Source organism: Centruroides vittatus, unplaced genomic scaffold (genome assembly GCF_030686945.1).
Source record: "Centruroides vittatus isolate TY-2023 unplaced genomic scaffold, ASM3068694v2 contig_943, whole genome shotgun sequence".
Lineage (NCBI taxonomy): Eukaryota > Metazoa > Arthropoda > Arachnida > Scorpiones > Buthidae > Centruroides > Centruroides vittatus.
In genome coordinates this window covers 1360632-1374041 of record NW_027122626.1, presented here as the reverse complement: position 1 = coordinate 1374041, position 13410 = coordinate 1360632, and the positions used below count along the sequence as shown (strand labels likewise).

Below are 13410 nucleotides of genomic sequence, written 5' to 3'. Positions count from 1 at the left end.
CCAATGAATCGAGAAGTGGTTCCCAAAACTTTATTCAAAACGTATTTTTGTATTATTTAATATTGCAAGAAAACAAAATTTAAAGCAACAATTTCAACTGCGTTAGCTTTCACATTTTTACGATAAATAATTCAAATTTATAAATATTGATACGGTCCTTTTATTTTTTGGTGTATAAATTGACTAAGTACTGATAATATAGTCGATTCTATACATTAATTAATCATCAGACATTTATTCTTGCAATGTTCCCACAATGCCTTATATCTAATTTAAATATCTGAGATTCTCCATCAAATTCCGATATTAATTATAAACTGTATTGGACAGACACTATGTATTACTAAAATTTTGTGTGCGTGTTTTAGCTATATCGTTTCCCGCTTATTATTTTATTTATATTTAATAACTCCGACGTGTTTACTATATAATGCAATCATTTTATATTGCACAATAAATATTCAAATCAGAAATGTTCAGTGTAAGTAAAACAGTTAACGTAGTCTTTAATAATGGAAAAAAATTGTAAGATTTATTGGCCATTATCGTAAACAATACATACTCTTCGTACATGTTGGAAATAAGCCAAAGGCTTTATGATACATGCCATACTCAATTAATTTCGCTTTTAATTGTTTTCTCTCTGACATTCTTCCTTTCATAATTGTTACCTAGTGCCCCATAGGCATCATACTTAACGCATACACAAAGGATTTCTTACTTGTTATATCTTACAATTCAATTCAACTGGATTTATTTTTTATACCAAATAATTGTTTCTGGTGCGTTACGCTCTGATTATTATTTATTTCGCCACTTTTCTTTGGTTTTAATTTGGAAACGATGTTCAAAAATGGAATTTTTAATGCTTCCAGTGTCAATTTATATTAATTTAGATAGATGTACCAAAAATAATCGAAAAATGTAGAGTATTATTTTAGAAAATTTGGAATATTTTTCGACAAAAATTTTTCGATAAATTTAAAATTTCAATATAATTTCCCGTGTTTGAAATGATGCCAGTTTTCTTCTTCCTATTTGGTAATCATTATATTTGTTCACTTTTTCCAAGACTAATTGTTATAGTTAAGTTCGTTTTAAGAAATGGCATATATATTAATGGAATTCAGCTATGAAATACATCACTTTCAGAATTATAATTTAAATTGGTATTGTACTGTCAAATCGAAAAAAAACCAGAAATTTCAATAAAATTTAGTGAATTTTTTAGTGAAATTGAAAAAAAAATATATTACAGAAGAGACAAAATTAAGTAAAAATCATCTTCCTGGTCATACAGATGACAGATGATCATCTGAAAAACAAAAATATCTTGTGTTTTCATCTTGATGTTTTCATGTCTACATTTAACTTATAGCAAGAACAAAAGCTGAAAAATGCCAGTTGTTGATGAATGCATTGAAAAAAATCATTTGACTTTGATATTTTGTGTGAAGTTGCAAACATAATGTGATTGAATTAATGTCAACGTGATCAAGCATCTTCTTCGATTTGTTTAATATACTGACAAGATCTATAAATCCATCTATCAAAGGTTACTCCAATCCCTAATTTCTAAATTGAATTTTTAATGAAAAGATTATAACATATACAAAGCTGAATTCGATAGCTAATTACATAAATTTTGAAGATAGTTGCCAATAAAAAGTAACTGATTAGTCAAATGCTGAAATGATTATGATAGATCATTCAATCGATTTTGAATATAAGTGCTCTTTGAATTATAAATTTTTAAAGATAATTTTTATAAAAGAAAATAATTTCTTAATTTTACAGTTTCTATGATTTTATTCACAGCAGGTCGAATGTGGCCGACATTTATTTGCTGAAATACTAAACTATGTTTTAACATGTATTAATACGTTTGACACAAAAAGATTTCAATGCATAGATAACTCATCAGCTATATTAAGTCATGTTCACTACTGTATTTTACATTAGTATGATGCTTCCATGACATTATTTACATTACTGTGCGACTACAGTGATTTGTAAGGGCATGTTCGACACTGAAACATACAGTGAAGGTGACTTTGGAATTACAAACAGTATCCTAGTCTCAACTTTCCGTGTCATATGTGCAGTTCATTAGTTACCAAAGGATCTGTTTTTTGATTTATATCTTACATGCTATGTAAATCTCATGATGTAAATGTTATTGATTTTGTGGTTACTTCTTCTAAAATTAATGCTTTCTGTGATATAAATTATATAGACACCAATTTAATGAAATGTAAATTATACATATTTTAAAATTTAAATTTCGTGCATTATAAATAATGACATTCATATAACGACAATGCGTGTTTTTCGTTATTAAGCATAAAATTATCCTAATGGAAATATTATTTCGTAGTATTGGCGTAAACTTAAAAATAGTTCTATTAATTCTTATGAAAAATACTACTTGTATTAGATTTTATTTTAGACTAAAGTATTTCTCATATCTAAATAAAAATAAAGTTCCTATTTAAACTTAATGTAAATTTTAAAAAATTCTCTTCGATTTTCCACGAAGATATTGCATTGCACCAAGGAATCGTTTGCCATACCACGCGGTTTCCTTCGACTGAATTTTGGATAATTATTCTCCGAAAACATCACAAGTGAGATGTATAATTTATAAAAATCCACGTTAATACGTTATCTAGCAGAGATGCAACATACCGTGGAGGAGTTAGTAAGCAAGTTCAAGTAAACAGCAGAATATACGTTATGTAAAAAAGGAAATATTTTATACTCGGTTTAAGCTTATAATAAAATTAACTGCGTGTATAAACATCTAAGACAGCCGCCCATTATTCTTAAATTTCTACTTTTATATAGTTTTTTAATCTATAATTAATAGACGTTGATTAATAAAATTTTAAATCTCTACGTAGCAAAGTGTTTCTTGTAAGCCTTTCGATACTCGAGAGATAACCTGTATCGAATAATTGATGTTACCGAAACATAAAGAAAATAGAACCCAAAGTGTGCGAGTAGAATACTTTTACTTTATTACACGCAAGAGACTCTTCAAATCAGACTTTTAAAAACTTACAAAATTCCAATTTTTTTTATTTTTTTTATTATTATTACCGGTATTCTATCTTAGAAAAATCGCAACTAAATTATTAAGAATATATTTATTTCGCTCCTTATATTTTCATCTCAATCATTTTGGCAAATGCATCAAAGTGTGACAGTGACATTTTAGAATTTATACTGTAAATTTAAGTAAGTATACACCTCGGTCTTTATTAAATGTAGTTTTTATTTTGTGGACTTGATAGAATCCGTACCAATATTAGTAGCGACAAGGATAAGCACTTCTCTGTATTAATTATTAAGACGGTCGATGTAATTATTCACACTATAAAATAAGACCTTATTGGAACGTATCTGTCCACGTTAGAAAAGACGGCTAACCTTAGAAATGTCCACAGAGTTGTAAGATAATGACTATTTTTACTGTCGACTAGGCGAGTTCCATTGGCCAATGTAAGTAGCAAGTTCGGTAACTATTCGATTAGTAGTTTAAACCGTCGTTTGATGTCCCTGTCGGAAGTGGGACGACGAGACAGACGGATGCGGAGATATTTCGTGCATCTTAAATTCCTAGCGAAAAGTAATTGAAGTTTTCCATTTGATCAACGTCGATGCGAAACGGGATCTGCCGGCGAAAAGGCGGAAATCCATTTAAAGGTGGTCGTGTTTACAGACCGTGTCTCTTCTGTAAAATGGCATTAGCCTAGTCCAAACTGTGGCGGAGGTAACGGAATATTTTTGAAGCGGTCATTTGGGACTATCTCGTTTCACATTCGAGACACGAATTTGGACGCGAAGAAAACTCTCATCGATCCCGGAAATTCTTCGTAATAAGTGATGCGGAGCGTGACAATGGTTCGATAAATCAACACCTTTCGTCCCGGCTATTGGTTACATATCGGGGAATTGTCAGCATGGAGAAAATTCAATTTGCTTTTTCGATAGATTCGTATTTTCCATTCATAGTCGCCCGTATAATTTTTCATTATCAAACGTAATTTATTTTGGGATTCGATGCGTCGCCTACCTCTAGACAACTCCATTAAAATATGTCACACGTCTTTCGTCTTTCGATGAGTTACACAACTCAAAAGACGTAAATGTTCGTATCATCCGATTCGTCTCTCGGCATAAATTACACTCTTAGAAATGGCGTGTAGCTGAAGAGTCGCGAGGATTTTTCGGATAAATCACGAAATAATGGCCGCGTGCATCGTCTACTGTACGATAGATTTTTCTACCGATTCGTACATAGAATTTCGATATTAGAATTCAGTTTTCCTTCATTTCAGACTTAAATCCATGTGCCAGTTAAACTTGTAATGTCGTTTACTAAGTTTATGTTATATTGAGCATACGATTTATTTCTAATTTCTCTAATTCAGATAGAGTAAACGCCTTTCCAAACCTTTCGAATTTTGCTGTATTCTACATCCTTACAATGAAATGTATATATATAAAAATATAGATAATCTAATAAACGTTGGAATCCTCTGAAAACATTTACAATGATTTAGCACCTAAGCGACGTAATAGTTGCGTAGTTGAATCTATAACGTTCGATTAAGAGGTATCCCCGTTCGAATGTAGGAGGAAAATTTACGTTTAATAAATAAAAAATGTGTCATTTTCAGCACTTATTTCTACACAAACATACCGAGTCACATTTCCGTCCGAGAGGCGCCGTCTCGCTGGAAAATTTCTTCATCCGATGCGAAAAGTCGACGGAAGCGGAAATGTTATTTCGAAGTTTGGCTGATATAAGGAGCAAACGTCTATTGTATGCCAGTAACGTGTTTACTAAAGGTCCCATCTTCGACGGAACCGGATAACTTTGTATGGACAAACGATCGACTGCATACTAAAACCATGCTGCACGGAAGCTACAAATTGCGATATATTCGTTAACCGTTCTGCACGCGATAGATCCATTACCTATCACTTTCTTTACCTAACAACATCCGGAAACAACTTCCTTCGAAGCTATTCCGATCCGTTCACTTCCGCATTTCCATTCCTTCTCATCACCCCCAACCGTTCCTAAATATAAACACGCAATTTACAACTCTACGCTCTCTTAATGATTTTCTAATTGAAATTTATAAGGGAACAAATCAATCGAGTCGATAATTATACGTTTATAATTCGAAATTTATTTTGATATTTACACATGTTTAGCTCTACATCACTATTCAATTACGAAATATTTTCAGATCTGATCGCTCTTAAATCGAAATAATCAAGAATTCTCTTTCATATATTTTTTTATTCGAAATGTTTTCTACTTTAACTGATTTATGGATGAACGGAAATTGTTGCGGTCTCTTTATCTGATTTCTTCTTTCCATTTATTATTTTTACTTTCCTTCCTTCGAGAGAATTATAATTAGGAAATTTCCTATTATTTACCAATTAAACGTTCTGTGTGTTTTATAATAAAATAAATATAATAAAAGTAAAATTTAATACGTATATTGTCTATATAGTTGGCTTAAATATAAAGTATTTTAGAAATTAACTGTACGGGATTAATTGGGAATTTTTTATAATAATAATAATAAAAAATGTTAAGATATAAATAATTATGTATCTAAATCATACTTTAAATTTATATAAAAAATTGAGCGTAAGTTTATTTAAACATATAAAATGAGTGGTTTCGTCACGAATAAAAATGAAATTATACGAATGAACTCTCTCCTAAAGATAAGTTATCAATTAAACGTGACATATACAACTGATTATAACAATCGACAAATATTTATGTTTGTAGGTATCCTTTCATGTGTTTTCTATAAAAATTTAAAATTACATTTAAAATACATTCATTTTTACATCGTATCAACGATATCGTAAATAATACTGTCCTAAGTCAAGAAACAATACCAGTTATCATCTTCACTAGGATGAAAATATCAATACTTTTCATATTCGGGAATTTTGCTGTTTTCAAAGCAAAGAAAATTTAAAATATTTTTCGAACGTGGCATTCTACAACAAAATTCGTCGATTTATACTATATTCTAAAATTTTTCTATGTCAATTTCGGACAAGTACGACGTAGAAAACCCGACATTGTTCACTTTTATTGATGTTAACACGCCATTATCGTATGAAGAAAGTAGTGATTTATAGAAACATATAAATAAATAAAAAAGTTCCGAATAACAATGTTTTAGAAAAATTTTTCTAATTAATATAATAATTCTAACGCACAAAATTATAAATAAAATTAAGAAAATTTAGAACCAAAAAAAAAATGTAGTGACTTATAAAAAAATATCAAATATGTAATTTTATTAGTAATTAAAATAAATAAATAACAATATTGTATTTAAGCTATTGCTTGTCTCTTAACAATAAGAAAAGTTTGCGCGCTTTCATATTGATATAGAAATTATTAAAAGTTGTTTTTATTTCTGTATATTATTAGGATTTTTCGGGAATACTTTCTAATAAAATATAATAAAAAATTTTAGATGCGTAAACAATTGCATCTTTAATTTTTATTAGTCTCAACTATCTATATTGTAACAAAAGCATATTTATTTAATATTATGAAAGACTATAAATAAACTTGATAGGTTTTATTCGAAAGTAGCGCCTGATTATCGAATTTTTATTACTGTTGAACATTTTTTCTGGCCTATAATATATTAATAGAATATTTCGTTCTTGTACAAAGTTCTATGAAATCAATAATATAAAAAGATAAAATTTAAATGTACTTTTTGCTGTTTTTTTTAACATTTAATTTTACTCCAAAAATATAAATTTAAAAATACTAGCATCTGTTATATATATATTTTATTTTTCTGGTCAGTGCCTTGTGACTAGGCCCAAAACTATTGGGAATGAAGTGTCAAAGAAAAAACAATTCTTCTATTCTTGCTGAAGGATTTCAACAATAATTCACCGGAAGAAAAAAAAAAAATATATGAGTTACTGAATATTTCTGAATACGAGAATGATGAATTGCACTTTGAAAAATATTTCTATCTTACGCAATGTCGGCGGAGACGGGAACACAATTTTTATATAAAATATATTTTGCGTTTAAATTCGGCGTAATCGTGTTATTTATTTAATCAATTTGGTTGTGTTAATCATCTAACAAATATTTTCGTGTTATTACTTCTATCGTTATCTCAGTAAGAGGTCAAGTGTTACGGAGAAACCAACGTTGGTCATTTGACAATTTCTCTTGCAAGAGGTTCCCGCGGGATCTTAATTCGACTTTGCAAACGTTGATTACATCGACAAGTAACACGAGAACAAAGAATATCTGGGTTACTTCTCGAGAAATTTTATCCAGTAAAAATTATTGTATGACAGAAAATTAAATGAAATAAAAAGAATAAAGATGTGGTCCGGGTTATTCGACCCTAGCTTTACGATTCAATTCGTCGAATCGTGTCGAATGAAAATGTATCCGCTAGATATTAGATTTGGTTTTTTTTTTCTTTCTTTCTTTCTTTAAAAAAACAAAGCAAATAACTTTAGTTCGATCTATTTAAAATTAATTAATTTAATTATCAATAAAATAAATGAATAAAAAATATCTTTTTTTTTCAAGCAGTGAATGAAATAAAATCCTATATTATGAACTGTAATGATATTTTTAGGAATTTTTTTTTCAATTAACATTCTTCGTTTCGGTGTTAAATTATGACTTACTCGTCTTCAATCGTTTTACCGATATTTAAATTTTTATCACGAAACACATAGAATCTTGAACATCTTTTTTATTTCGATATGCATTACGCAAATCGTGTAATACTGTACATAAATCATTTCAAAATATCTGTACTTTTTGCTTATAAAAGAAAACGAAAATAAGAACAAAAGATTAACAACAAAAGTAAATAAGTGACCCAAATTGATAGTTAGTATCAGATAATATTGCACAGGAGTGCCAAATCATCACTTTCTAGAAGAGATCCTAATAGTAACTTCTTCTTCCAAAAGATGACAGCACGGGTCGACTCTACAAAATAAACTCCTCCTCTGCAGATTAAGTTACAAAAATGATTTTCTTGCGACGCCTGACCTTTCAATATAGAATATTTTAAGTAGAATATGCCGTAGAGTTTATGCAAAATATGTTAAAAATAACTTATAATTTAATATTTATTAGTAATAATCTCGGGATGTTCGGTATCAAGCCTTCTGGCGACAATACACGTGCGAATTTCTATCCAAATAATGACTTAACGGTCAATATAACTGAAGATTTTTTAATAAGTTTTTAATTAAATATTTTACGCACTTTTCTACATTTTTTTAATACCGCTCGTATTACAACGTTTGAACGTATTTTTAAATTTCTTCTTTAATTTTACAAGTCATTATTATTGGTTTAATTTTACTTTAAAAAAAATATATAATTGGCATGCTTTAATAAAAGTTTAAAATTACAAATAACGCTTAGCATAATTAAAATGCAGTTGTTTGAAATTGGGCGACTTAAAACTGTCAATTAGAAAAACGTTTGATGCGAATTGAGAATTACATCCAATTAGAATTCACGGATAAAATCAATTTTGTCTACAATTCCAGAGTTGGAATTGTGGACATAATCATCTAGAAATTCAGAATTCATCTTTCGATTTCACATTTCTGTTCTTTTATGGTTACGATATTTTCAGTTTCATTTTCGAAATCTCTCGTATTTCCCTCCTCCAAGTCTTACCTTACAATACATTAAAAATGGGAGAAATTTGCCAAGCGGTGGAGAAATACAATTTCACATCACTTGATTAAATTGAAATTGAAAAATCTCTCACTTGTATATTAATAGAGAAATGGTTTATCTGAAAGAATAGGAAGATAAATTGATACAATAAGTAACGCCTTCAATTAATTAAAAATATATATGTGTGTGTATTATTAATGAATAGATTAATGTAAGAAAAATTCATCAATAAATCGAAAAATAAAATGAGAAAATAAATATGCAGAGGGATGAGAAGGTAAACGAAGTGGCATCAATATAATAGAAATATGAAGGTTTGATAAATTATATTTATATATAATTTTAAAATATTATTTTTAAACAAAATTCATAAATTATGTTTGGTATGTTTTAAATAATTAGAATTGTTGAAAACAGGTTATAAATTCTACTGGAGCGCAAAGGTGACGATAAATTATAATTGAAGAAGCGCAAAGGACAAGTAATTGGATTGCTTTATTACTTGTCGGTCACGCATTTTAACTGGAAAGAAAAATATTAAAATCTGATTTAACAATTATACTAATTCATTGAGCTATATTAAGTTTAATAATGAATTATTTTAAAATAAATTAAAATTGAAAGTGAAATAATATCATAAATGTTATACATCCCAATAGAATACAGCACTAATTAGTTAATGGTAGTGATTGTATGTGTTTGTATTGTAACAAGATAGGATAATTTAAAATGTGATTCAATTAAAATAATGAATTATTATCGGTATAAAATTTAGTCTGTAAATATTATAGAGAATAGAAAAATAATTGGATTTTTTCCTTTCATGATATTTATGATACGAAGGAATCATTAAAAAATGATACCGAAAACAAGTCAAATGATGACATCAAATTGCTGGAGGATGGTATTGCTGAAACGACGATGATGCATCTTTTCACTGGAAAAAATATATTAAAAAATGAATAAAACAGATCGAAAAAAACGTCCGAGTCATTATTTAAATAGTGATGATAATATTTCACAAAATAATTTCTGAATTTTATAATAAAAAATATTAAAATTTATAATCGTAAATTGAAAGAGCATTTTGTTAAGATAAATGCATCAGATAAGCGTTAGAGCAGCACGTAAAAATAATAACTTATATCCTAATCTTTCAATCTACCGATTGAAGATATGATACAAAAAAAGGAAAACATCTAAAGTAATTTATTAAACTATGCTAAACACTTGTTATCGTCATTACCAAGTTTTTAATTAGTTTATTACTATGAAGAGTAAACAGCCAGAGCCAAGGATCGCCGGAAGTTGCTAAATAAGAAGGGGAGAAAAAGGAAACGAGTGATAACTTTGAAACGGTTTTACACGTTCTAGATAGTAAAAGGGTTAATTTCAAGACAAATACATTGAGTCTTTTATACGCTTTTTACTTCTTAAAAACTTTTATTTCGTCATTTTCTCGGAAACATTATCGTCTTAAATTGTGTATAAACACGTTAAAAGCTGTATTATTCTTTTCATCCGTGTCCAATTTACCGCAAAGATCGTCTTCTCCCAGCAAAAGAAAATCCTCCAACCAATGATTTGTTTTTATTCCCGGTATTAAGTTATATTCATTTGTATGGATCGCGTTTCGTAATTTATGTATGACGTAAAAGACGTCGTCTAGGGGTTGTTTTCTTATGTTAGAAAGTTCGTTAGATCGGAAGTTACTTTAACAATTAATACTGTATTATTATTATTATCATCTATTTAGTATTTAACTGTTAAAATATCTAGGAAGTAATTAAATAATAATTACGTTGCATTGTATTAATTTATTTAAAATTATTATCCATAAACCTTTCAAAAATAGGTAATTCTTGTGTAGAAGGAAGTGGGAAAAATGTTCTAATTATTGAATACTCCTGTAAATTTATTCGACAATCTTTTTTCTCAGAATAGTTACAATTTTGTCAACAGATTATTTGTTTATTAGAGTGAAAGATCGATGATGGCCCAAATCTGAGAAAAGTTCATCATGATGATCCAAAAGTCAGGGTTATTCCCGATCGGGAGGTCGTCTCTCACACTAAAGAGACTCGAAATGTGGTTGATCTTAACAGTTTCAGGGGAAATTTTGCTCGATTCGAAGTTCATTCGACTTGGTTTACGCCGTTCTCTAATGTTATCGACCGAGTTGTCTTGTTTTCCTGAACATTCTCGTCGGTGGCTCCGAGACCGGATCGGGTTTCACTTTTCTAGCACCACCCGCCGCGAAACTCTACTGTGATGAACTTTCTTTTAGGTTGAAAGAAGCTCTTTTCCTCTGCAATCGGTTGTATGACCTAATTAAAGTGTGTCGTCATATCCGGTTCCGCTACCGAATTGAAACGTTTGGATTCTTCCGTCGTCATCCTTTCGTCGCCGCTGATTTATCTATTCGGAATGAATATTTTCCGGGGAATCTCGCGGGGCACCGAGCTGTCTCGAGTATTTAGATTGAGGTTAACATCTCGGCTTCTGTTTCGTGGTCGAACGCGCGCGACCGATTCTAGGAACGATATAAACAAAAAGCGAATAGTAAACGTTCGAAAAGATAAACATTCGATGGCCTTTTCTGGAAAAAACGGAGTTCTTTCTTCGCTCGGCGGTATCCAATTGCGCGAGGTCGAACGGAGGGTTTCACCAGCCTTCGTCTGGCGGGAAGACCCGTGACGTCACAATGCAGTACTAGGAACTCCGGACGCGCATCGGCTAATTCTCGGGGTCGAGTTTCCCCGATACCAAACACGTGAAGGATTAGATTGCCGTTAAGGAGACGAGAAGTAAACATCCAGATGCGAAAGAAGGCTAGCGGGAAGCAACAACTTTCCTCTTCTTGGCCAGAAGAAATGGCCCGGTCGATCCGCGCCGATACAGTCTTTGTCTTTCGAAACTACAGAACTTATTTATTTTCTTTGCATAGTCTTATAACGGAGAAAAAAATGCCTCCTCACACATCTGTCGATGAGGTGGCGCGACTGCCTACGTGCCATCGACTGCGCCCCAAATGCTTGCCCCCCAAGGAGGCCGGGCCCAGGGAGGAGGACCGACGTCTTGATAAGGTCGAGAGTGATCTGTCGGAGTTTATCGGGAGGCAGCTGGAAAATAGCGCGTCGTCGAAGATAAAGTAAATATAGACGGACGACGTAGGGCTGTAATATTTTTCGATATTCCTTTCGTTTCGGTAATTTTATTGTTTGCTTCTTTATATAATTAAATTAATTTGATTTGTTTTACGAATCTCAAGATTTTACCAGATCGTTGCCCTTCTAATCTCCTCTCTTGCAAGCTCTGTGATGAACTGAGGCAGATAAAAAGAAAGACAAATCACACGCGTGCGGTCTTCGCCTTATAAATGAGATGGATCTTTAGAAATTTCTGTTGATCAAACTTCGATTAATTTCATTGCTACAGGATTATGGTTCTTTCAGTAATAGCCTATTTGGAAAATTTTATTAATAAATAAATATATATAAGTTTATAACATAAAACTAAAATTATCTGAGTTAAAATTAAAATATTTTCCGTGTTTTCATTGTATCTAAAATTTAAAATATATTATTATATGAAGCGTATTAAATAAAATTGTTTGTACTCTGTATTTATGATAATAATTACTATTTTCATACTAAAAAATTTGAAATAAAATTGTTTAAATTAGTAAAGCTTGCGCCTAGACTTATAGTATTTTGCAATTATTATTATTGGCTTTATTTGCGTATTAAATGCAATTTTATAAGTTTATTTTTTTGGAATTTGATAAGATTATTTGATAAATGTCTCCGCGCCGGTTTAACTCACCACAAAGATGTTTTTCTAAATGAAATTTCTTTATTTAGATCCGGACGAAGGACACCCACCGCAAGATTCGCGCCCCAAAGGTAAGAGAATTTTATCGTTTTATTTAGGCTTTATACTTTCGATTAATTCTTTCCAAACATCTGTTTTGAATATTTCGCCTGGCTCGTTCGTTCACCCGCGCTGCATAGATACAGTAGCGTCCAGTTGATAATTATTCGTATTGAACCAATTCTAAAATATTTTGTCACCAACTTTTTAACGGTGAGGAATTAGTTTTCTATAAATTCGAAGATCGCTCTCTTCTGCGCGATAGTGGATGGGCGCAACTGTAACGACGCGAAGCTCGACGAAACACGCAGGAAGTGACGACTGTCGGCGGTAACCATGTGCGAAACACGTGTGGTAACGGAAACACGTGGTCGAAGTCGGGGTGCCGTTCGGTGCCGAGCGCGGTCTCTACGCCAGACGAGTCGACGGATTGTGGGCGGGCGGACCGCCGAAAAACGAAAGGATCGACGGAGCTTGTGACTGTCATCCCGGGACCCGCCTTGCCCGGGATCGAGGCGGTGACCAAATCCAGGTGAGAAACTCGTCCTCGTTTACTTTACTTCGGTTTTGTCATCTGTCGGCTTGGAATTGTAGAAGGCAAGCGCCGAATATTTTTGTTTCTGACGTGTTAACAGAGATTCAAACGGAAGATCTGGTATGACGTTATTAACGGGTTGAAGTCCACCTTCTAATTTTAATCTCTAAGCCCCCTCTTGACGATAAATTGCCCATTTCGAGAATAATCCAAGATCGAAGCGGGCCTTATAATAATTTATGCCCTAGATAACGCG

At 31.3% G+C, this 13410-nt stretch overlaps 1 protein-coding gene across 2 annotated transcripts in view; it reads left to right on the top strand.

The window, feature by feature from the left end:
• Window positions 1-12734: 12734 nt before the first annotated feature.
• rst (roughest) overlaps window positions 12735-13410 on the top strand; it is an 88853-nt gene continuing 88177 nt past the window's right edge. Inside the window, exon 1 of one of the 2 annotated variants that reach the window (XM_067282202.1) lies at window positions 12735-13151. The gene's annotated coding sequence lies outside the window, so the exon portion shown is untranslated. The remainder of the gene's footprint in view (window positions 13152-13410) is intronic. The other variant, XM_067282203.1, reaches the window with a different exon arrangement.